Source organism: Parasteatoda tepidariorum, chromosome 9 (assembly GCF_982258835.1).
Source record: "Parasteatoda tepidariorum strain Cologne lab strain chromosome 9, Ptep-v5.0, whole genome shotgun sequence".
Lineage (NCBI taxonomy): Eukaryota > Metazoa > Arthropoda > Arachnida > Araneae > Theridiidae > Parasteatoda > Parasteatoda tepidariorum.
The window spans coordinates 2,981,334-3,006,716 of NC_141763.1; the positions used below are offsets into that span (position 1 = coordinate 2,981,334).

The following is a 25,383-nucleotide window of genomic DNA, read 5'->3' on the forward strand; positions in this document are numbered from 1 at the left end:
ATTTTCCATTATTTCAGTGTTTTTTTCTATTTTTTTCCAGCGGGTTTTTTCCATTGTGTTTTTCCGATTCTTTGCAGTGTTTATTTTCTATTTCCCATTTTTTTATTCATCTGCCTTTTTCCATTCGTATTTTCCATTATTTCAGTGTTTTTTTCTATTTTTTTGTTTTCGGTTGCTCCATTCTGTTTTTTTTTCTATTTTTTCCAATTTGTTTTTCCAATCCTTAGCAGTGTTTATCTTCTATTTCCCATTTGTTATCTATTTGCAATTTTCCATTCGTATTTTCTATTATTTCAGTGTTTTTTTCCGTTTTTTTCGTGTGGGTTTTTCCATTGTGTTTCTCCAATTCTTTGCAGCGTTTATTTTCTATTTCCCATTTGTTATCCATTTGCTATTTTCCATTATTTCAGTGTTTTTTTCTTTTTTTTTTTCCTGTGGGTTTTTCCATTCTGGTTTTTTTTCTTTTCTTTACATTGTGTTTTTCCAATTCATAGCAGTATTTAGTTTCTATTTTCTATTATTAAATTTATTATATTTCAGCTTTTCAGGATTTGCTCAATTACCCCACATAAATGAATAAGTGTGACTTATTGGAATCAGCCAGATTAATTCCAGCATTGCCTGACTCCTTTTTGTGAAGCAGCATAAGAGGAGTGGCAGCTTTTGAAAGATAAAGATTGTAAGTAGAAAGTTCCATCCTTATTTTTCTGTCTTAACTGTTTTATGCATTGCAATTTTTTAATTTTACACACCAGTCATGGAACAGTTTTTTTTAATAACTTATTGGAGATTCTAACTCTCTTAAGATCTCCCAAAAGATGCCCTCCTTAAAAGCATCATCCTTAGTGCAAAAGGATTTTCACCTCCCCCCCGTCTACTTTTTAAAGAAGAAATTATTTTTAAAAATGATCACAATCAGAATTTTTGAACTCCATATAAATTCTATTAGTAATTTATACCATTTTATATGAATAGCTTCTCCAGTAAAAGATTTGATTTCTATATTTTATTACTTTAATTTTATTTATTCATGCCAGTGAAGGATTTTAACTTATTACTTATTAATTTATTATTTAACCTAACAATGTTGGTAGGTTATAATAAACTATAACGGAATAATTTCCATTTGCCTATTTGCAGGTTAACTTCACTCAACTTCTGCTTCAAAACGTTGCCCGTTTTAGAAAATCGATATCTCGCTCCCGCACCCCAAAAATTTTCGTTAACTCAAACAAAAGTAATGACCAAAATAGGTTTTAGATAATTTTTAGCCCAATTTAGAAAGTCATTTTGCCAACAAAAACTTTCGATAAATCACCCAACAAAAAAGTCTGACTAAAACAAGTTTTTCTACCAGAAGTTGTAATTCTGCCTCTTGAAAATCATGAATTTATCGTAAGCGCATTCGTCTGAACAAGTTACGTTAGAGCAGTGGTTCCCAAACTTTTTTGACCCTTGGACCCCTTTTTATAGTCAAAGCTTGCCCATGGACCCCCAAGTGAAAAACTGCATATATGTACGGTATAAAAATTACAAATTTAAAAAAAAAGAAACTTTTTGCTGGAGAACTATTTATTGAAATTATATCTTTTGTTTAAAATAAAATAAAAAAATTAATGACTTGGATGAACTTGATGAGATTTTAAGAGTGTATTTATATCCGGCTCATTGTTTGTGACCACTAATTTCTAATCATTTATTTATTATTTTTTCTTTTTTTTGTGCAAAATACTTTGCAAAAATACTTCTCTCATTCCCCAACAAATAGTGCTATTGCCAGTACTGCAGTATGTTGAGTGTTAATAGTTTAAGTAGTTATAAATAATGGTTTAAAAAATCTTCTTTAGATTAATATTTATATACATATTTTTCACTTCACTAAATGTAAGTGTTTATATTATTATATTATTAGTGTGTAATATTATTTCCAATTTTGAATTTCTCTTTTTGACTTACATGACTATGCATAATGTATCAAAACTTTACTCATAGCCTAAAAAAATGTAGCAGCAAAATCTCCGTAATTTTATTTCTCCAATGTTGGCAGATATGATTGTGTTCAAAAGCTTTCGCAGGCTGCACATACGCAGTCGGCAGGCCGCAGATTGTGCACCCCTATGGAAAAAAAAGCATCCAAATGTATTAAACTTTTCCAATATTTTTCAATTCATTCAAATGCTTACAAATGAGCCGCGATGGCTCAGGAGATAGAGCATTCGCCTTGCAATGAGTTGAACCGGGTTCGAATCCCAGTCGAAACGAATTCCACATCCGGCTTGCACTGACCACAGTGCTGACGTGAAATATCCTCAGTGGTAGACGGATCATGGGTTAGAGTCCCCTTGCCGTCAGGCTAACCGTGGGAGGTTCTCGTGGTCTTCCTCTCCATGTAACACAAATGCGGGTTAGTTCCATCAACAAGTCCTCCACGGAGACAAATTTCTCGATAATTGGAAGTTGATAATTTTTTAGTAATTCCTAGAATATTAAATGTTCGAATAATTGTATCTAGAACTGATGTTATTCATTCTTGAACTATTCCTTCATTCGGAGTAAAAGTAGATGCTATTAATTAAATCAGTTATTTTGTATTTTTAATCGAAATGGGTTATTTGTAGGACAATGTTCAGAGATTTGTGGGGCTAATCATAGATTTATACTTATTTTAATTTCAGTAATTCCTCAAATTGAATTTATGAAAATATGATTATGAAATAGTGGCCGAATTTAGGCGATAGTCTCTTAAATTAATTATGTAATGAGTAGTTGAATTAATATTAGTTTATCAAACTAAAGATGATTTTTATTCCACAATTAATACCTTTTGTATTGAATTCTGTCTTCTTTTATTTGTAGTTTTGTTATTATTATTATTTATAAAAATTTATGGTAATTATTTAAATATAAGAAATTTTTCGTATAATATAAAAGGATTAGAAACAGAAAAAAAACACATGATATTGATAAATTTATTTTCTGTGTTACATCATATTTTGGTATTTCAATTAAATTAATAATTATCATATTAGTATATATAATTATATTTACTAGATTTTTTAAGATTTATTGAATATATTTAATTAGAATAAAGAAATTTTTAGTAAATGTAAGTGAAGTATTTAAGGAAGTAGCTGATTTTAAAAAAATGGTGCGTGGAGTCCCTCCGCGCGGAAGAAGTGAAACTTCGTAATGTGGAAATGAAAATAGGAAGGGGTAGAAATTGATTTTTAGTGAAATCATATTGTTTTTTTAAGACAAACTTTATTAACAATGCTTACAATTCACAATGGATCGCATCTCTTAATTATCATTTTCGAGTGGAAAAATATCCAAATCTATAACATTTACAATAGGATTATGATAACTAAAGTAAGATACGAAATGTTTGAGTTCTATTTTTTCAATATTTCTTGTAAAAACTGCATCAATGGTAGTTGGTTGTTGGATCATTCCTACCATTTATCATTTCCAATCCAAATTTGTCTTTAAGGAAGCTTCAGGTAACGAGAAATTCACATTGAAATCTCCTGCAAGGATCACAGGCCGCTCACAATAATCAATTTCTTCACCAGTAACGTCTGCCAGAGCTTGTGAACACACTGTGGATAGTGGCAATAAAGATTTTGCAATAAATAATTTAATATCCCTCATGGCTTCATTTGGTGAAATATAAATGGCAATTAGAAAAGAGAAAACCTAACAATCAATTGATATTCACAAGAGACGTACCTTGACATAACCTTAAATCCGTCGCATTGTCCGTGGCATTGTTTTCACTCATTTTTTACAATTGTTATCCACTAAGTTTGAAAATAAAAAATACTGCCCTATTAAATTATATGTGTATCAAATCAAACTAAAATATTTATAGAAAAACAGTACTTTTATGACTTTTATTATTTTTATGCTAGTCAGAACCAAAACAATATGGAAATGAATGAGGGAAAACTGGATCCTACCACGTGTTTTCCCGGCCAATAAAAATGTACCGTTAAACGTTTAACGCAACCTTGTTGGAAGTCGCATAAGAAGTATCATTTCAAAAATATTCTGGAATTATTTGTGTAAGATTAATTAGCTTTATATATTATATCAAATTTGATAGGTTTATTTCCATTTATTTTCACTGGAACGGCTCATGTTATATTTACAATAGGACTAGGAATTGTAATATGAGAATAAGCTATTTTACAATAGGATGATTTAAAAATTTTATTTGTAATGCGGCTCATTTAGCTCCTGAAGAAAGTCCTTTGCTTTTATCGACAGTATTGATATTAATTGAATCGATTAGACATTTAATACGATCTTTTACTTTATCTATTCGACTAGCTGCTAATATAATAGCTGGTCACTTAATTATTGGATTGTTTTCAAGAATCAGATTATTAGAATTAATTTCTTCTTTAATTTTTCCGAGATTATTATTATTATTAGAATTTGGTGTAGCTATTATTCAAGGATCTGTATTTAGAATTTTGTTATTATTGTATGCCATTGAATACTATTAATTATTGGAAATTATCCTTATCATACAGTAAATATTTCTCCTTGACCATTATTTATTGGAATTAGAATTTTGTCGTTTACATTAGGAAAGGTAAAAATATTTATATATATAGAATATAATTTATTAATAGTTAGATTTATAGTAAGAATAACAATTTCGATTTTACGGTGACGAGATGTAGTTCGTGAAAGAACTCATTTAGGATATCATTCTAGAGTAGTATTGAGTGGACTTACATTAGAGATAATTTTATTTATTATTAGAGAAGTATATTTTTTTTTATTTCTTTCTTTTGATCATTTTTTCATTCAAGATTAAGACCTACTATTGAAATTGGTTCATTTTGACCTCCTACTGGAGTAGAAGCATTAAATGCTTTTCAACTATTGAATACTGTAATTTTATTGACTTCAGGGGTAAGAGTAGCATTATGTCATCAGGCTTGAAAATTGAATTATAGCTAAAAATTCTTTATTAGCAACTTGATTATTGGGAATTTATGTTTTGATATTGCAAGGATTTGAATAGATAGGAACTTTATTTGGAATTAGAGATTCTGTATTTGGCTCAACATTTTTTATGGCTACTGGATTTCATGAATTTTATGTTATTGTAGGGACTTTATTTTTAATTGTAATATGAATACGAGTAACAAAAATTCATTTTTGTAGAAGACATCATTTTGGGTTTGAAGCTGCAGCTTGACATTGACATTTTGTTGATGTAGTGTGGTTTTTTTGTTTTCTGTAATATATTGATGGGGTTCATAAATAAATAAGTATATTATGTACATTTAATTTCCAATTAAAAGGAGAATATTAATAATAATTATTATAATTGTTGTAAATATTTTAATCATAATTGTATATATATTTTATATCATATAAAATAAATTATAGAATAGAATCATCTTCAGGATATGAATGTGGATTTAATTTTATATCTAAGACTCGAGTTTCTTTTTCTTAACGATTTTTCTTAAATGGTATTTTATTTTTAATCTTTGATGCTGAAATTTTATTATTATTATGTTTTCCTTTTTTAATATATAGAATGATATTTTCAAGAATATGTATTATATTTGTTTTTATCCCAATTATATCCTAACTACTCACCACCAAGCAGGTCACCCACTAAAAGAAGAAAAATTTAATAATGAAATAAATCGAGATGCTTACATTGAATAAAGTATTTCTAAAATCGCATTTTTGAGAAACGAATTAAGTAATTTTCTTTTTATTTTCTTTAAATATATGATGATTTTAAATTTAACGCTCGAGATTTATTGTATTAGTTAGTATTTCACCATTGTAAGAAGAGTCATTAGGTAAAAATGCCGTTCGACAACCACTTTCGGCGCGTTTTTTTTTTAAATCGCCAAATTTGGGAATATTTACGCTGCGCTCCAGAGAGTGATTTATGGTATTAGACATTTCTCAGAGAAACGAATTAGAAATAAATACAAACGAAATTTTCTTATTTTTATTTAATTTGTGATATTTAAAGTAAAAATAATGATACCTTATATTGTCACATATCAATTTAATATTGATGAAAAGCGTTATAACACGATAAATTACGAATAAATGCATATTATTGTTTATTCTATCATTACTTTTTTCTCTATAATTAAACATCTGATCCCAAAGGTGGAGTTTAAATCCTTCAGAGTTATCAAAAGTTTATTAGTTGGAATGTAATGAATGTAAAATTTTCCAAAGTTGCTCAAATTTAAGATTTCCTACCTCTATGAAACAAAATATTAAACGAAATGGTTACTCTTGAAGAATTAATATCAAAGTTTTACACAATGCTTTCCGGTTCATTTTACTTCAAATTTCATTGCAAGAATTGGAATTTATTTACCGTTGAATGCGGATATGAAAAAAAAAATCCAAACCTGTTTGAAATACCCTAAAATGCGTTGAAAATGTAAATATAAGAAACAACTCCAATACTCACCAGGTTATAAAACTGGTTTTGATGTCTGATTCGTAAGATTTCGATACCGTTTTAATTTTTCTTAACACAATTATCAATTTTGGATTCCCCATACTAGGATACTTTGGATGTTTCCCCATACTTTGGATGAGGGTTAATTATACAAAACACTGCCTGCAAATATTTTGACTTATAAGTTAGGAAATATTTTTTGTGTAGGATCATAACTAATGGTCACCATGTTTTAGCTACAACAGGACAATGGCAAGGTAGTAAATGAAAAACATTTCCCAGAAGGGAACAAACTCAAAAGGTAACATTTGTAGATATCTTAAAGCAAGCCACAATTTATAACTATATTTTTTGCTTTATTTTAAGCCATTCAAAAGCAAAATGTCCCCGTATGAGAAGTTATATGACATAACTAATACATTTTCAGCGCTCAACTTCATTGCGTATTTGATACCTGAGGGTTGTTTATGTAGATCACTGTTTATAAGTAATTTATTTTGTAAATGAATTCCATGATACTAGTGCTAAAACAGAATAATATATTATTTAGTCTTGTCCTGAGTTACTTATACTACTTATGAATACGTGATTTATGTAATAAACTGTAAGGGTTCATTACTTATTGAAGAATAAAGTTTTATTATCTATTTAATCTTAAGGGTTCATTATTACAGTTTATTTGATATGACAGATAAAACCATGGTTAAAACTGTCAATTGTCAAAAACTTACCAACCCGGGTTTTTTTCTATAGTGTGAATTTGCTGACTTGTGAGATAAATTTTATTTCAGTTATATCTAATCACAATTTGTCCAAAAAATTAAGTTTGGGAGAAAAAAAAACACCAAATAGTTCCCAAGGAATACGAAACGCTTTTTTTGTTTGTTAAAGCAGGGGTTTGTCATAAATCTCAGGCAAAAAATAAGCCTTCATTCAGAAATAATAAGTAGTATTGGTTATGATAAATAGAAGAAAAATGCGTAAAATTACATACTAATGGTATGTACAAAAGTCGAGGAAAAGTATGTACTACAAATGTATTTCCTCAATTGTCTAAAAAAATACTTTAAATATTTTGAGGTATTTTTCAGTATTTTCTCTTTTATTCATTTAATTTTAAATATTTTTGAATTTTTTAGAAAACTAGAATTTTCTGAAGGTGTTTTAGCTGAAGCTACTAGTAAAAATCTTGAACTGAAAGGTTATTTTTTTGATGCATTACCTGAAGATCTCCGAGCTCCCCGTCTTGTTCGAGTTGGTCTTGTACAACATGCGATTGCAGAACCTACTACCGCACCAATATCAAGACAAAGAGAAGCCATTCATAATCGTATTCGGGAGATTGTTGAAATAGCACCACAGTGTGGAGTTAATATTATATGCTTCCAAAAAGCATGGAGTAAGAGAATGCTTTTTTCATATTTCAAGAATAGTTTATTAGTTTACAGTTTATTAGTTTAAAAGAATATTTTTTTTTTATTATTTGGAACATTAACCTCATAGCATTGTAATATAGAGTGGGAGAATTAAGGTTTTTTTCAGGAATAATGAAGTGGATTATTTTATGTGTTACTTAATAGAAAAGCAATTTAATAGAAAAGACGGATTCATTCCAATTTGATCTGGTAACTTGTACAAATTTTTAAAGAGAACATATTTTTCAACTTTTTTATGTCAACAAAAACTCAATCTCCTTTCATTCTAATAACTTTGGGATATTCATTTGAAGTTTTATTGTCTGTTATTGAGTTTTCCTATACTTAGCTTATATTCTTAAAAAACATATTTTATATATCTCCCAATTTAGTTAGTTTGTTAAAAAAAAGTCGAAAGAAAGTTTTTGATGTAAAAGATTAGTTGAAAGAAGTAGGGAATTTCAATTAATTTTTAGAGAAAAGAAAATCTCTTTTGTTCATCTAGGGGAATTAATTCTCATTGTTGGTACAGAAACTGAACGATATAGTTTATGATGCCACACTAGGCATTGCATATTTCCTAGGCTTTAAAATTTTGTAAATTTTTTTTTAATCATTCTTAATCGAATTTTAATTAAATTAAGCCAATTATTTAATTTTTATACATTTTATAAAAGCTAATATAAAATAATCTTATTCTTTTCTTATCAATCAATGTAACAGCTAATTTTTTATTTCAATACTAAAGTAAGACTCGTTAATTTACTGTTGCAACTAAATAAAAAACAAAAATCTATTTTTAACTCTTTATTTTTTTCTTACCACAAAAATGTTTCAGTTACATAGTTATACTAATTCTAACAGTCTTTTTGGCGATTCGCTTTTACCAAATTATTTTCAAATTTAATGTTGATTATCTTTTGATAAATCACCAGCTCTTCAAATGATCCTAACTGTCCACTGGGAACAATTCATTCACTTTTAATTTTGAATTAATAGTAGTTTAACCAGAGGCTTCGGCCTCCTGGTCCCAACCGTTAAATACATATCTTTACAAAGTATTCCTGACGCGAAGAGAATAATTTTCTTGATTCCTTTGGGGGACTTCTTTTCTTTATTTTTATAATTTTAGAATGTGGCTATGTTCAATTTAAGTTTTACATTATAAATCAATTTTTTCTAAATGATTATATTAATTTTTCTGGGATAAATATCCTTATATCGTATCCAAGTTGAAATGTATCTGAAACGGCCATAATACTTTAATTCTACAAATAAACTACCTCCCACTAACCCCTATAGACTAAGAATTTGAACTAAACTGCTACTACATAGTTATTAATGTTTTGGGATTATATTTCTGGTGTCATGAAATCAGTTTTGATGATACAAGTGTCATAAGCATGTTTGGTTTGAATTATCAAAAATTTGTTTAATGATCTAAGAAAAGAAGGCAAAGGTTAATCACTGGGGAAAAAAGATTATGTCTATAAACAGTATGAAACCGTCAAGCATGAAAACATACCAAACCTATGCATAATCTAGCATACATATTTTTTTTTTACAAAAATCGAAATTAATAAACATTAAAAATTTTTATTGCTGATAACATTAATATTTTGTGGATGTAGTAATTTTCTGAATATTAATTATCTGAGTAGTAAACTAAGTGTGATACAATGTTTAATATTTTATAGCAGTGACATTTTCCTTTTGCACTAGAGAAAGATATCCGTGGTGTGAATTTGCAGAAAGGGGTCCTACGACACTCCTTTGTGCAGAGGTAATTTATAAAGGTTTTATTTCTATGAAAGAAATGAGTATTATATTTTTTAAATGTTCAATACACATGTTTGATTTTTAAACAGTTTATCTTGTTTATTTATCTCTATTAAAAATAAGTTATTTTTCCTCTTCATTTATATATAATTGATATAAAAAAATAAACATATAAGTAGTAAAAGTATTTTTTTTTTCATAATGACTCTTTTGAATATTCTTCCACTAATCAACCATCAATAATTAGGTGAATATCGAAGGATTTATGAAATTTCCATAAAGGTATACTGATAGGATGCTAATTAGAAAAAAAAGTATATAAATAATTTATGAACCAAACACAGTGACATATGAATAGTGTAATATCGCACTCTGTCCAAAGAATAATTTCCCCAGACTCCTACAAAGGAACGTCTTTTCCTCACAGCCACTTCGTGCTAACTCTCACATATCTTTATTCACTACATCTACACTTGATCACTGCTCCATCACAACATGGAGGCATGACAAATAGTTTAATATAACACGACAGTATGACTAATGTGGTTTCACAATATAGTTGTTATAATTAACATATTTAACATCCCAAAATAAAAAACTATTTCAATATATTAATTTTGTTTCTTTATATTTTGTAGTTAGCTGCGAAACACAATATGGTTATTGTATCTAATATTGAAGTTACTGAGATGAAACTTATGGAGATACTATATGGAATACAGCTGTCGTCATTTCAAGCTCTGGAGAATATTTAGGAAAATTTAGCAAGAATCATATACCACGTGTTGGCGATTTTAATGAAGTAAATTTTCAATTAATAAAAAAACATTTTTTTCCTAATTATGTTAAAGAAAAGTTGCAGATAGTTTGAGATTATCAGTTGAAAATACTTATAAAAAAAGTTGCTGTTTTATTATTACCGTGTTACAACAACAACAAAAAATGCTTCAATTTATGCATAGTTTCATGTTTAGCAAATATTTCTTATGAACAGAGATTCGGTCATGTCCTACATGCTCCAATCAACTAGACTACTTCAGTCACCTTCTGAAATCTCACAAGAATTGACTGTATAAATTGCTTTCTTAAACTTGACAATTCAAGTTATCTTGTTTCTTAATATAATTCTGGTTAAAAATACGTTATTTAAACATATTTCTAACCAGATTACATTTACATACATTTTAAGGAAATTTGTTTTTAAAAAAATTAAATTTAAAAGATATTTTTTTCAATATGAAATTTAGTCAAAGACTATTAAATGTGCTATCATAAATTTATTCTGTGATTTAAAACAGTGTCTGGCATTTTATTAAATTTATACATGAAGCATTTGATTCCTATAAGCGGATGATCACTAATAGCATATCTAATTTGCATAAGAACAGAATAATATTAGTTTTGCTCTACAGTATGAGCATAACTGTAAAATAGGATTCAGTTATTCATATTTGTGCAAATTTATAAAGCTTAACTTTCTTCTGGAAATTTCAAATAAGTCAGTAGCTAAAATTCAATGTTAAAAGAGTTGAAGCTAATCCTAGTAAAAGTCAAAGAGAACCTTTTCTATTTATCTGTCAGAATAGGTATAAAACTGAAAGCTAGTCCCTATTTTGATTAGAAGAAAATTCCTCATATCCTGACATCAGGCCCATCTGCATTCTGGCAAACCCTGAACCGCATGTCTAGAGAGGTTTAAAATAATTTGACGTATAAGGGCAAGAGGAAAAGAACCTAGCGTTGTAATAAAACACCTGATAATGGACAATTTCTTAGAATGCAGATGAAAGGCATTGTAGTGCACCTTTCGACTTAACAGCTTTATTTCACTTTTCAGCTTAACAGTTCTATCTCACTCTTTGTTTTGATGGTCCTGCAGTGGACTGATTGTAAAGACACGGTTCCCAGCAGAACACCAAAGTCAAGCATCAATGGCTTCGGTCAGTAAGCGGGTGGGTGACAACTTTGATCAGCCTGCTTAGGGACCGAGGGTGAAGGTATTGGTCCTCCTTAAACTGTTCTACCATAAAGTGCTTGACTTTGCGCAGTTCGATGGGCTACCAATGCAGGGGAGCTATCCACTCTGCAGAGGATCAAAATTGCGATGGCATGTCTTCAGATCATTCTCAGGGATGTTTTCCAGACCGTTGCCAATAGCCCATTATGCAGCTCTCGTGTGACGTAAATAAAGTACCTGCCTTTGTTTTGATTTAGATTTTTTGCTGTCATGAATCTGTTAACAAAAAACAATTTAATAATGCCATAATTGATTTTGTACTTATAAATTTGATGATAAACAAATGGTTCCACTAATAAGTTTATAAACTGACAAGGACTTTAATTCGCTAACTTAAAATTTAATCTTTCAAAAATCACAATGGCCAATTATCAATTTTCAAAACCTCTAAAAAATCATTGAATATTATCCTCTTGAATTGTGAAATATTGAAATAATAAAAACTGAAAAATTAAAATTAAATTATTAATGATTATTATTCAATGCCAAATTATTATTTATTAAAATGTCAGTTTCAGGCTTTGAAAATTCATTCTACTTAAGGAAAATTGACAACATTTGTATGAAATTAATTAATATTAATGAAACTAACTGAAATGACGTTAATTATATTTTGAAATGTTTTACATGTTTAGTATAATTAAGGTTAATTTTATATGCAATTTAGTACCTACTTAAAATTATTTTGTGCATACTTCCCTTCTCTTAATGGTTACTGTAAACATTACCTATTTCATATGTTATAGATTGTTTATTATTATTTGAGCTAATTTTTGAGACTTTAACTCTCATTTTTATGTCAAGAACTAATTTTGATAATAAAATTTATGATAGTAAAATTCATGATAATTCAGCATCTGACACCATGAGTATCTTAAGAATTGCACTAATGCTCATATTATTACAAAAATTTAATATTTAAGGCTTTTGACAGTTTTAGACATAAATTTTTGGATTAGAATTTTGGCCATGACAGTTTAAATCATGTTTAAAACATTAAAAACAATAATACGAGTGAAATAAAATTAATTACCAACTCTATTATTTGTAATTAACCTGCTAAGGGTATTTTTTTATTGCAGCAATTTTATGTTATATTTTCAATATATGCGTATTTTGTTTTAGTCTACTTATTGCATGGAACTTGTTATTTAGGAAACCAATAAATCAGAATAATAAATACTTAGATTAAATTAAAAACTCTTCCAAATTCTTAAACAGTTGTAAAATATTTTAAGTCTAATTTATAATGAATACATCCTAAGCCTGACATACTAACACAATATTTGTAAAATGATAGATGCTTAATTTTTATTTTAAATTTCTTTATGATTGTTTTTTTTATTTAGGTCCAGAAAAGAATTAAGAAAAAAAAATTGAAAAGTAATTTCAAATTAAGAAAAATGCTTGTTGCTAAAGAAATAAGTTATTTCTTAAATTGTACTGCTTTAAATTAAAGTATTTAACAAGAAAAGCTTACATAGTCTGCTTAATTGTAATAGATTTTTTTTTCTATTTCATAAGCAACAAAGTTTTTAATTCTGTTTTAGCTTTTTGTTTGTTTTTAATGTCAATTTAAAAAGTATTTAGCAGATTTTTTTTGTCTTTTAGTGATGGCAATTTTTTACACTCTATTTTACTTTATGAAAATTTAAACTTGTGTTTCTAACATAATAAAATTTCCAATTTTTTAAATAAATAATTGTATACTGTATTATTTGACAGCATGAATTTTTTAAGATTTAAAATTTTTTATGATTGCTGAATTTTTTAAATTGAAAATTCAAATAGCTTTGCTCTAGTATTTCATAAATGCATAGAGTATAAAGAAGGAATCTTGTGTAAAAATGTATCTTTGATTTTAATTAAATCCCTAGAAAAAGTATGTTTGATATTTATACTTAATAAATTTTATTTCATATTTTCTCTCAGAAAAGGAGAAATTGTGAAAAAAATGCACTATTTTTGATTTACTGAGTTTTAGACTTCAAATTATTAAAAAAAATTGAACAATTCAAACTTGTATTGAAATTTTTTCATGGATATCATTAGGAAATTCTGGGGAAATCTTTGCAAGTTTAAACTATAAAATAATATCAATAACACTGGGGTACAAATTTTTTGTTGCATTTATACAAATACTTGATCTTGCCTAATTTGGGTGTGGGAATTTCTAATCTGAAAAAAGTTTGGCTTTTGAAGCTAAATATTTCTTTAAAATCACATTTTTAGTTAATTTTTTCTGTTAAAATGTACAATTTTTAAGGCATTGTATATAATAAGAAGTCATGTAAATGTGAGGATGATTCTCTGTGGCAGTTAGGATACAAAATCAGGATTAAAATTGCATAGGCACTTCCCTATTATGACCTGTTCAAAAGTATGCAAAGAAACAGTTCATTAGCACTCCCAGCGGAATATGATTTTCCCCGGCATGGGTTTCTATGCAATGTTTATCCAGATGATGTGTCCTATCTTCCTTAGAAGTTTGTCACAACATATATGTGACCCCTTGTTTATTTTTACATTTGAATTGTACATTTTGCTAAAAATGTCAATTTAAAAAAAATTGCTTGTAGAGAGAATCCGATTGCTGATTTGAAACTGGCGTTCTGAAAAATCTCATACAACAAAAAGCTGTTTTTTTTCCTTATTGTAATAAGCTTATATTAAAATGAATCCGCTGTATTGCATCTATAAAGAAGATGGACTTTCTAAATTATCCTACAACTTATGAAACAAATTATAAAATTGACTTCATTTTCAGGAAAAATTGCAATCAACATCTGTTATGGAAGGCATCATCCACAAAAGTGGATGGTTTATGGACTTAATCGTGCAGAAATTGTTTTTAATCCATCAGCTACTATTGGAGACTTAAGGTAAGCTAAACACATATTTTCTTTTTGTTTGCTGTCAAAAATAAAAGAAGTGTATTGATAAAACTTAATGTTTTAAGTATATGCATGTCTTAAACATTCTAAGTGAAATTTTTAATAAAATATTTTTCTAAATCAGTATTCTCAAAATATATTACAGGTTTTAATTACTATTGGTGGTTATAGTTACTGATAATGTCTTTCATGATAACTGTTATGTATTAAGTAATACAGTCAATTGTTGATAATAATACATAATTAATAATATGTAATATGGCCAGAGATTTAATAATTGTTGTATTCATGAGTGTATTTTATTCAATATCATTGCTAGGCACTTTAATTAAACTGCAATTTTATGGCGCTTTAATTTTTGATAAACTCCCTTCAAGCTGAAAACAGAAAGTTTTTGGTCTAAACATTGGAAAGCAGCACCACTGCTGCAGAGATATTCGTTCCCTTTGACCAGAGATAAATTATCCCAGCTGTCTGCGGCTAATTAGTGGAAACCATTAACAGCGCAGTCGCAAAAGTTGAGGTGACAGAAGTTTTTTATTCTTCTTCGAAGAGCTTTTTTGGCTGCTAGAACCAGGAGAAAACAAACAAGCTCATGTTGCGGGGTGGCATATGGATTTCTCCTGGTAGACTGTAACGTATTTTTTTAACTATAAATATTTATTTTTATCCCCTTAAATTTAATATTAATTAAGTGCCTTTTCTTTTATTTTATGTTTAAATTATATATGTATTAAATATTCTCGAAATGTTATGTGCACCAGCCTTATCACTAGATTATCAAAATTATGCTATCTAGATTTTTACTTAACTAATAAACTTAGTAACTCTAATAATGTTGACGATTATTTCAGCCTGAATTAACTTTTACTAATAAGGTTTTTATAAATCAAATATTTTTGTTTTGTTTTGGATTTAACATCCTAGTTTTTTCTTGGTAGCTTAAATCAATCTTTACTTGTCTTTTCTTTTTGCTTATGTTGTATCTTAAGTTTTTATCTATACAATCACAATACTAATCATAATAAATAGATACAACATAACTAGTTAATATTTTACTTCTAAAAAAATTACTTTCGAAATTTCGTTAATATTCTCTCTTGTTGATTAATCTTATAACAATAATATAATAATTTTTAAGGTCTTATTTATTTAATTGCATGTTGAAAATGAATAAATTTTCCAACATTTCTAACTCTAAAATAAATTTAAGTACGGATATTAATGAATTAAATATTTTTTGTAGTGAGGTAAGCTAATTTTATGCATTCACATTTTATAGTTTTGTGTATAACTATTAATGAAGCCATGATTTGTGAATTGGCAGATTTGAAATAAAGAAATTATCAATAACTATACTTAAATTGATGAGTTTCACTAAGCAGGTTGGCTGGTAGTGAACAGTGGCATTAGAAACAACAACAATATAAATTTTAATTTATACTTTCAGAAAAATGTTATCAGAAATACATATTGTGAAATTGTATGTAGAAAGAAAAGAAAGTTTAATTTTTTATATATTCTATTCCACTAACATACCTGCCAATTTTTGATCCCTTCCATTATGATTTTTCCCAGTGGTAGTAAAATGGAATTAAAATTTCAATTGTTAGTAAAAAAATAAGTTGTATTTCAAGAAGCTTCAGCTGACAACCATGATAGTAACACATATTAACATATATGCTTAATTTTTTTAAGAATACTGGTTATCAAAATAATTTAAAATATAAATTTATAAAAGAAAAAATAGTGTATATTTACTACCACTTTAAATATAAATTTAAAATTTTACGCCAAATGCGTAAAAGCTGGTAGGTATGCACTAACATATAACAAATTTCAAATTAAGATTGTTTCAAACTTGTTAAATCAAATAGAAATTGTTTATTTTTATTTAAGTATTTTTTTAAAATTAATTTTTCCAAAATAAATTATATATTTCTTACTATATGTATACATTTATACTTATTTAATTCATCTTAAATAAGATTTTTTAAGGCTCATTCTAAATAAAATTAAATGTATCCTTCTTTTAACAAGAATACATTAAGTTGCAATATGGTTAAGGGAATTGTGATCCAAAGCATATTTATATTATTATTTTTTCTCTTATCCACAGTTTGTTAACATGTTTAAATATACTGAAACTTTTTCTTCCAATTATTTCTTTTGTTAAAATCGTGAATGATTTTGAACAAAAAGTATGCATAATATCTTTAATTGGTGTAATATATTAATAGTGAACCCATGTGGCCCATAGAGACATGATCTGCTGCTATTGCCAATAGCTATTCTACTTGTGCAATCAATCGGGTTGGAACTGTAAGTAATTAGTTTTAATGTTCATATTTAATTTAATTTGTATTTATTTCTTTGATATTTATTATTCTACTTCCTTAATGTCAGTTGTTTATTTACATTGTAATATCGTTATAATGGTTTTAATTAAAATAGGTTTTTATGTTGATATTTTATTTAATTAATATGTTTCACTTTCAAATTTGATTTATATTTTTGAATTATTTATTTTTCTGCTTTTTTATTAGTTATTGTTTATCTACATTGCTATATTATAAAAATAGTTTCCATAGTTTAACTTCATTTATATATATGTTAACTTTTAAATTAATTATTTTTTTTTGCCATTTCTTGGTAAATTATTTGAGCTCCAATGTATATATAAATGCTCCCAGCATTAAATAAAATTGCCTTCAAAGATAAAGAGGCTAGAATACACCACTGGGTTTGTTTTTTTTGACTTAAAATTCTCATTTTTCTTTAATAGAATCTAACAAAGTATGGTAACTAAAAATGAAAATTATGCCTTGTGCGATGATAACTGAAAATTGTAAACATTTTTTGCTTGTATGGTGCTTCTACTAGAAATTTATTGCATCAAAATCGTTATTATTTATAATCGTTATTATAAATTTATTCAAAATTGTTAATAAGCAATAAGTATAAAAGTATAACCTCCTGGATTCTTTTGGAAAATTTTCTTGGTTGTACACATTTTTATTTATTTATTACAATCGTATTGTGTTAGAGTTCCAATGTCTCCCAATATAAATGATTAATTCACGATTCATGTGAAATTTTAAAAAAACCTAGATTTCAAATCATATTTCAAGCTTGAACTTGTGAATCCGAAACGGGTGTATGATGCAACTTACAATTCCCATCAAACACCACTGTACCAATCCGAAAATGCTAATATTGATCTCGATTGGCTGTTCAAAGTCTATTCAGTCGTGAAAGGAATTTACACAGAATGTTTCTGAGCTACACTTAAGTATGTCTGCGAAATTGTGTACAGAGCAGTTCAGATGAAAACACAGTAAAGTTTCTTTTCCCCAAAAAATTAGACTCTAGCCATTTTGTCAATGGATAACCTGTGATCGCTTTGTGGCGATCATAATTCTTTTCATTTTGTAGTGAATCGTATTTTAAATTTTTATTAATTATGGTATTATTACTTTTAAAATTTTCAGTACTCTTCAGTTGTTTTATGAGAACTCAAAAATAATTAGAGGCAATATTTTAAAAAGAGTTTGAATTGAGGGGTTTTTAATATTTTAAATGCAGCAAAAAAAAATCCAATAATTAGTTATGTAAACAAATTCAGATTTGTCATTCCAAAAAATTTTAATTAATATTTTAAGGATTTTTTTTTGTAAACAATTCAAATCCGAAAATTTAATTAAATCATATTTGTTAAATCTTAGGAATTCAATAACCATGTAATAATTTGCTTCTAACAAAAATGCTTAGCTTCTAAACTCATTATATTTACATTTCAAAATTACTAAAAAATATTTTCAATCATTTCATTAACGCTAAGGAAGTCATTTTGATAGCTTTTTAATTTCAATTAGAAAAACAATGATGAATATAATGACACAATTTCTTAGAATTTTGTGACTTTTTGTACAACGTATAATTTTTTTATTGTTAATATTTACTAATAACATGTTACATAACTGTAAATTATATAAAAAAATTTTAACAATAATTTTAAGCAAATTTCTCTTTCAACATTAGTTATTCTTTAACAATCCAGTTATTTTGGCTACTTTTGGGCAATATAGGTTTATACTAAGTTTCAGTCTTTCTAGTGTTGAAGAAATACTAAGCCAAATAACAAAAAAGAACATTTTTAGGGTCCATGCATTAATTTACGCATGTAATATGAATTTATTTCAGTTTTCCTAGCTTGCTTAATTTTTTACATATGTTTACACAAATTCGGTATGATCAATAATATTAATCTTTTATTTTAATCTAAAAAATACATTCAATAACATTTTCGAAATAATAGTTAAATTACAATTTTGAATTAATTTTTTTACATAATTAAATAAAGTAATTATTGATTTAAAAATAAAATGAGCCTCTTAATACTGAATAGATTAAAAAGCGTTTATAAATTGTTTTTGTGGTGGCTAATGTAATCAAGAAAAAAAGTTCTTCATCATCCACTAGTTATTTTATCATGATCAGTTAATGTCTTTGGAAATTATTTTGCACTTTGGTAATGTTTTTATGAAGAACTTTTAACAATAGGAAGACATTTTTTTTTTATTAGTGTTCATATCCTAATTACAGTGTTGGATTTTGACGTCACAAGCGGCTTTTGATTAAGCACGTCAAAAATCTGTCGAAGGATTTCAAAAATTGTCGGACAAGTTTCTTTGTTAACATTGGGGACGTTTTATTAGTCATCAAATCATGCACAATACTTGCATTATATACTACCATAATTAACATTTATATTATATACCGTTTATTAAAAATATAGCCAAAATCGTTAAATTATAAATGGGGTTTTCTAAAAACATGGTAATCTTAATAACTATGAGTTGTTAATTATTGTCAATCTAAATATTGATTTCAAATATTTTATGCCACAATTTAGGTAGATTTTTTAAATTAAGTAAAACAAAAGTGGTCGCCAATAATTGATCTTAACTTATTAAAAAAAAAAGCTTCTTGACTCTTAATGTTTGTTATTACTACTTACGCTACTTATGTGTAGATTCGAAGATAATGTCTAATCATGCGAATGAGGTTTTGAGGGATATTCAGGCAGCCAAAGAAAACTTTTCCGTCTAAAAAAGTTCCTACAAAACTTTTTATTATTAAAAAATGTGTCACTTTGTATATTTTTACTTGTTAAAAAACATTAAATGTTAATTTGTGTATTTATTAGTTAGAATTCCTTATGTTTATGAGTGGTATCTTTAATTTAATAAACTATTACTTTTGCAATATACAGTCGGACCTCTATTTAATGAAGTCGCTGAATCCCGATAGAAAGTTCGTTACATGAAAAATTCGTTAAATAGAAAATCACCTTTTGAAATACTTAAGCAACATGAAACAGGTTTCAAATTCATAAACATTGGACATAATTAAAATAGTAATTGATACACCTTTGTCTTGTAAGCTAGTATCTGATATTTATTTTGCAAATCTTAGCCATAAAAGAAATCTACGTGTAAAGCAGGAATAGAGCAAAACATTACCCAGTGTTACATTATCATGCTACATACATTTTCAACTAAAAAAGCTGAATTTATTTACGAAATTATAGCTGCATTAATTATAAAAGTAATTTTAAGCAAACTTTCATACCTCATGCGCTCTTATGTTGAATTGACTAAATCCGCCAATTTTGTCTGAGTTTTTCGTTTGAATTGCAAACAAAAAGGGATTTTACTGCTTTCTCGAAAATTTGAAAGTCAATTCAATGTCATTTCCCCCCATAAAAGCATGCGTTAACAAGTTTGAAATGTTCAGAAATAATAATGGGAAATAGAGAAAGTGGATCACAAAGAAAAGTTCGCTATATAGAAAATTTGCTTCGATATTTGGAAGTTATTTTACAAAGAAATTTTCATAATGTTTTTGGTTCCTTGACAAAAATCGGAAAACTGAGAAATTCGCAAAATGGAAGTTTCTTAAATAGAAGTCCTGCTGCATTTAAATTTCTGAAAATTTGTAACATATGCTCGTTTATTGAAGAATTCAAACAAGTTTCTTGTATAATTTTAAATTCCAAAAATATTTTTTAAAAGGTATGGTACTAAAAGAAAGAGAAATGATAAAATTTTGGTGGAAATTTCGATAAAATATATTAGGGGCAGAGATTTTTCTGCACTCCTGCTTATATGTGCAGGAATATATCCTGTAAATCATGAATATAATATATTACCTTATAAGTAATCTAATTATAATTTACAAAGTATATAAATGTTTGATTAAATAAGTTATAATTTCTTAAATCAATCTATTTATAGGTTTAGTTGAGTTACTATCAATATTCAGTACAGTTATTAAAATTAATTTCTTAATTATCTGTTATTTTATAATGTTTTAATAGTTTAATAGGTCAACATTCTAGTCTATACAGCTGAGCATCAAACAAAACGATATCGATTTCAAATATCGATCTTATTCATATTAAAATAAACTTGGAATACAGATAGCTCTAAAACTACTTTTTTGTAATTCTTTGCTTTTGGGAAAAGAAGAGTAAAAATGGAAGTAAATGAAAAATGATTTTACATATAAAGAATAAGATTATTGTTCAGTGTTTTTGTATTTTTATTTTTAATAGTCTAACAATTTTAGTTATTAGATAAATATCAGTTTGATATATTTTTATTTATAATTATTTAATATTTTCCGCACCAAAATTTCAGATTTTGGTAGTAATTTTCAAAATAAAAAGAGTTTATGTTAAAATAGCTCAATAACATAAGTGATGTGTACTTGTAATTTTACATGTATGGTAATTTAAAAATACTTCATATTTATAATAGCTAATAATTATCATTACGCCAAAATTTTGAGTTTTTGACAATTGTCAAAAACTATGTCAAAGTGGTTTTTTGACTTTAAAACTAGATAAAACCTTCAACTGTCGAAAACTTGCCAAACCGGTCTAATTATGATATTTTTTATAGTGCTTAAAAATATTTTTTGCGTGTTTGAAAGGTGCTTATTTTCTGTTGAAAAATGTGGTTGCGCACCCTGAATGAGATTGACACTTATGAATAAAGAGAAAGTTGGACTTATTCTTTAAATTGCATATTTTATTTTTGAGAAATATTTATTCTTGTTTAAATTTAGTTTCAATATTTTGTTATTTAGAAGTTTTTAATCTCTGTACGTTATTAAGGAATAAGTTACGTAGTAAAAAATATGATGTATGTCGTTCATAATTTCTCTTTGACACTTTATGAATAAAGCCTATTATATACCAGAATTCAGTCAGGCAAAATGTTTGCTAGATATAAATCTGTTAAAAAAATTTTTTTTTGAATATTCATATTCATCTTTAATCACAATTAAAAATGTTAAAAAATGTAATACAAATAATGAAATTTTATCATTAGTTACAAACCTTAAAGGAAAGCCAAGGATTTTTTTTTCTGAATGTCAGTAGCCAGCATGCTGATGGACAAAAGTGATTTTGGGCACTTTCAATTTATGCAATCTTCTATCAATAATCTATGCATTTTTCTGCAAGTTTATATATAAAACTGTGTTATAAAATGTATTTAGTTATTAAAAGTTTAAGTCATCTGTGAAAAATTAAAAATAAAAATATATATTCCACAATATTATATGCCAAAATATACAGACCAGTCTTTCACATATGTTTTTCAAAATGTTCTAAGCTATTCATCCTGCTGAAAAATGCTATTGCTTTTGAGGGAAGTTTTATAGGCCACATTTCATTGGTTAAACTTTTTCACTGTTGCAATTGTCGGATATTTCATTTAAGACATTTAAGGAGAACTCCAACATGATCCTTGCCCATAATTGTTGGAAAACATTAACACAGGATATTTGTCTTACAATTCTGAGGAATTAAAAAAAAATAAAATTGTGTTATCGCCAGCTTATTGCTTATACTGAAATAGGCATTCATACACACCTGCAGTGAAATGTGAGTGAGCATATTTGTTTTAAGTTGCGTAATAAAAAATAGTTATGTTTTAATTAGAAGATTTACATAAAATGGTCAATTCCACTGAATATTTTCATAATATTTAAATTTCATTCGTCTAGCTAGTCAGCCTAGTTTGAGTTCACCTAAATAATCCTTTTTGATGTGTGTTGGTTCGATTAGTAAGTTCGATTTGCAAACAAATTTTATTTTAGAAATTAATATACTCTGAATGACCGAAATTGGTGGTTGTTAACTTCCACCGGTGAATGTTGACAATTATATATTCGCTAGTAAGAGTTCGAAATATATACTACAGTTCGACTAAAGTAAGAATTCCCCTAGTCTTTTGTCTGCACCCATGACGGTGACTATGGTAACGAGATATAACTATTGTACGTAGAGGTGTGGGGTCACTGCTTAGGACAGGTTTTGGCTCTGGTCGGCCAGAGAAAATTAATATTTTTTTTTTTTTGGTCTATTGTGTCAGCCCTAAAGAGAATAGAAGCTATTCCGCACTGAAATGCGCTATTCTAGCTTTCGTAGCAGCAGACAGCCTCAGACTTTGTCGCGGGGGGAGTTCTTACCATAGACAAACTAAAGTGCCTACATCCATGTTTTTTTAAAGTCAAGGTTGAATTTGCACTACGGGAGTTTAGTCTTAGTTTCTATATTTATTTTTGATATGAAGCTGAATAATGGTTTTCATGGAAATGAAAACAAATGCTATAAACGTTATAGATATATGTTGCTATGAATGACAGAAATTGGTGATTAATGACTTCCGCCGGATAAGTTGACAGTCACATAATCTGTTTGGTAAATGTCCGAATTATAAACTAGGTCCAGTGTATTGCCTCTACCCGGTATACATTTGTCCGGTTTGACCTACATCAATGTTTTTTTAAGGTAAAGTGCCACTTCCTAGTATGCATTTAACCGGTACACACTGATATTACCCCAAATCTATTTTCATCAGATATTAAAATGTCTAATTCATATAATAATACAAAAGAATAAATTAATATAAAATCGGATATAAGAAATATTCTGGACAATCACCAAAACGACTATGTGATTGTTGACATTTACCAGTGAAAGTCGACATTCTCTTGATTTTGGTTATTCACGAAAACATATATATGCAACCTAAATTAATGATTCTTACTTTTTGTATCATAAAAATAACTTTACCGACTCACATCTGTATCATATCTTACTGAACTCTTAAATTTTAGTGTTGTTGAATACCGAAATGGTGGTCCAAAACTATCTTTGATTCTTTGTGTAGGAAAACACTTAAATACCAAGAAATTATGTACAGTGATTCACTTTAGTGTAAAGCAGTTGCCACCATTTTCGGTATTGAGATAACTTTTGCTCTACACAAGTCAAAATTTTTGATGGTTTTCCATTGATGGAACAACATAATCTTGATGGTAACCATCAATAATTCTATCATGAAACATTATATTTTTTGATAGTAACCAACAAAAGTAAATATCACTTCAATCTAGGAATTCGAACTAATTTATGATGTTTCAACATAAGAATAGCAATTTGTTCAAGTAGTTTGTTCCTTTTGAGCTCTCCTAATTTCCATCACAGTATCTTAGAAATCAAATGTTGGAACGATCATGAACAACTATCACCTAAATGTAGGAATTCGGACTGATTTATGATGGTCCAAAGTAAAACTTCTGGGTTTCTGGGACAATCTGGGTTTTTTAAACCCAGATTGTTTTGATGGTATTTTCCTGAGAACCAACAAGAATTCCCATCAAGAAAATGTATAGTTGAAACCATCAAGGATCATCATGGGTTGTTGATCCATGAGACTTCTCTTGATGGTTAACCGTCATAGTATTATTTTCCATCATGGAATGATGGAAGTTTGTTGGCATATCGAAAACCGTGAACATGTAATGGAAAATCTCGGATGATGGTGACCATCTTGAATCACACTAAAACTATCAAAAAAACTTTAATGCTAAAATCAAAAATTTTAATACGGGAAAATTTGTAACAAAAAAACGATGTCTCTTGCAGGAGAAATGGTTGTTGCAGTTGGAGGGGAGAGATGACCAAATTTGTCCTCCTCAGTGTGTCTTTATCGAATGAATAAGAAGTGGTTGACTCTATCATGCTCACCTTTTGCTATCAGCAAGCACGTCAGTAGCTACCACTGGTAAATATATATTTTTAAATAAATCTTAAAAGAAATATTTTTTATTTCAAGATTTTTCTTAGAAACGTTCAGGATCTTTAAATATTCTAAGTTGGAGCATTTTTTGATGGCGTGTACTAAGGGTTCATTTCCTATTGGCCTCAGAATTGCTCCTCACTTATCGCTACCCATTGGGCACCTGTGGCTAAGCCTCGACGGTGGAGTATCGACGTCCATGTCATTGAACCGCAAACCCCTTTATAGGGCTGGTAAAAATTTTTACCGTCGTTAAACAACCGACCCAATTTTATGGGTTTACGGCTACTAATGTTCAACTGCATAGCCTTGTCATTTTGAACCTAATCCTGAAGACAAGGGAGCTTCTGCATCGAGTATTGGGAGAAATTTGACTTCACTTTTTGATGGAGCTAACCCGCGTTACATGGACAGGAAGACCACGAGAACCTCCCACGGTTAGCCTGACGGCAAGGGGACTCTCACCCATGATCCATCCGTCTACCATTTAGGATATTTCACGTCAGCATTGTGGTCGGTACAAGTTGGATGCGGAATTCGCAATCGACTGGGATTAGAACCCGGTTTGCCTCACTGGAAGGATAACGTGCTATCTCCTGAGCCATCGCGGCTCAGGCTGGTTACATTCACACAATCACCCAGATGAAGGGACTTT

The 25,383-nt window shown here is 28.1% G+C and overlaps 1 pseudogene across 1 annotated transcript; it reads left to right on the top strand.

Annotated features, from left to right (window-relative positions):
- Positions 1 to 278: 278 nt before the first annotated feature.
- On the top strand, positions 279 to 24,634 carry LOC147803254 (beta-ureidopropionase-like; annotated as a pseudogene). The gene is made up of 7 exons (XR_015428967.1): positions 279 to 679; positions 7,603 to 7,862; positions 9,601 to 9,661; positions 10,296 to 10,459; positions 14,442 to 14,556; positions 16,809 to 16,890; positions 24,575 to 24,634. The product of XR_015428967.1 is annotated as a beta-ureidopropionase-like (transcript).
- The last annotated feature ends 749 nt before the right edge of the window (positions 24,635 to 25,383 follow it).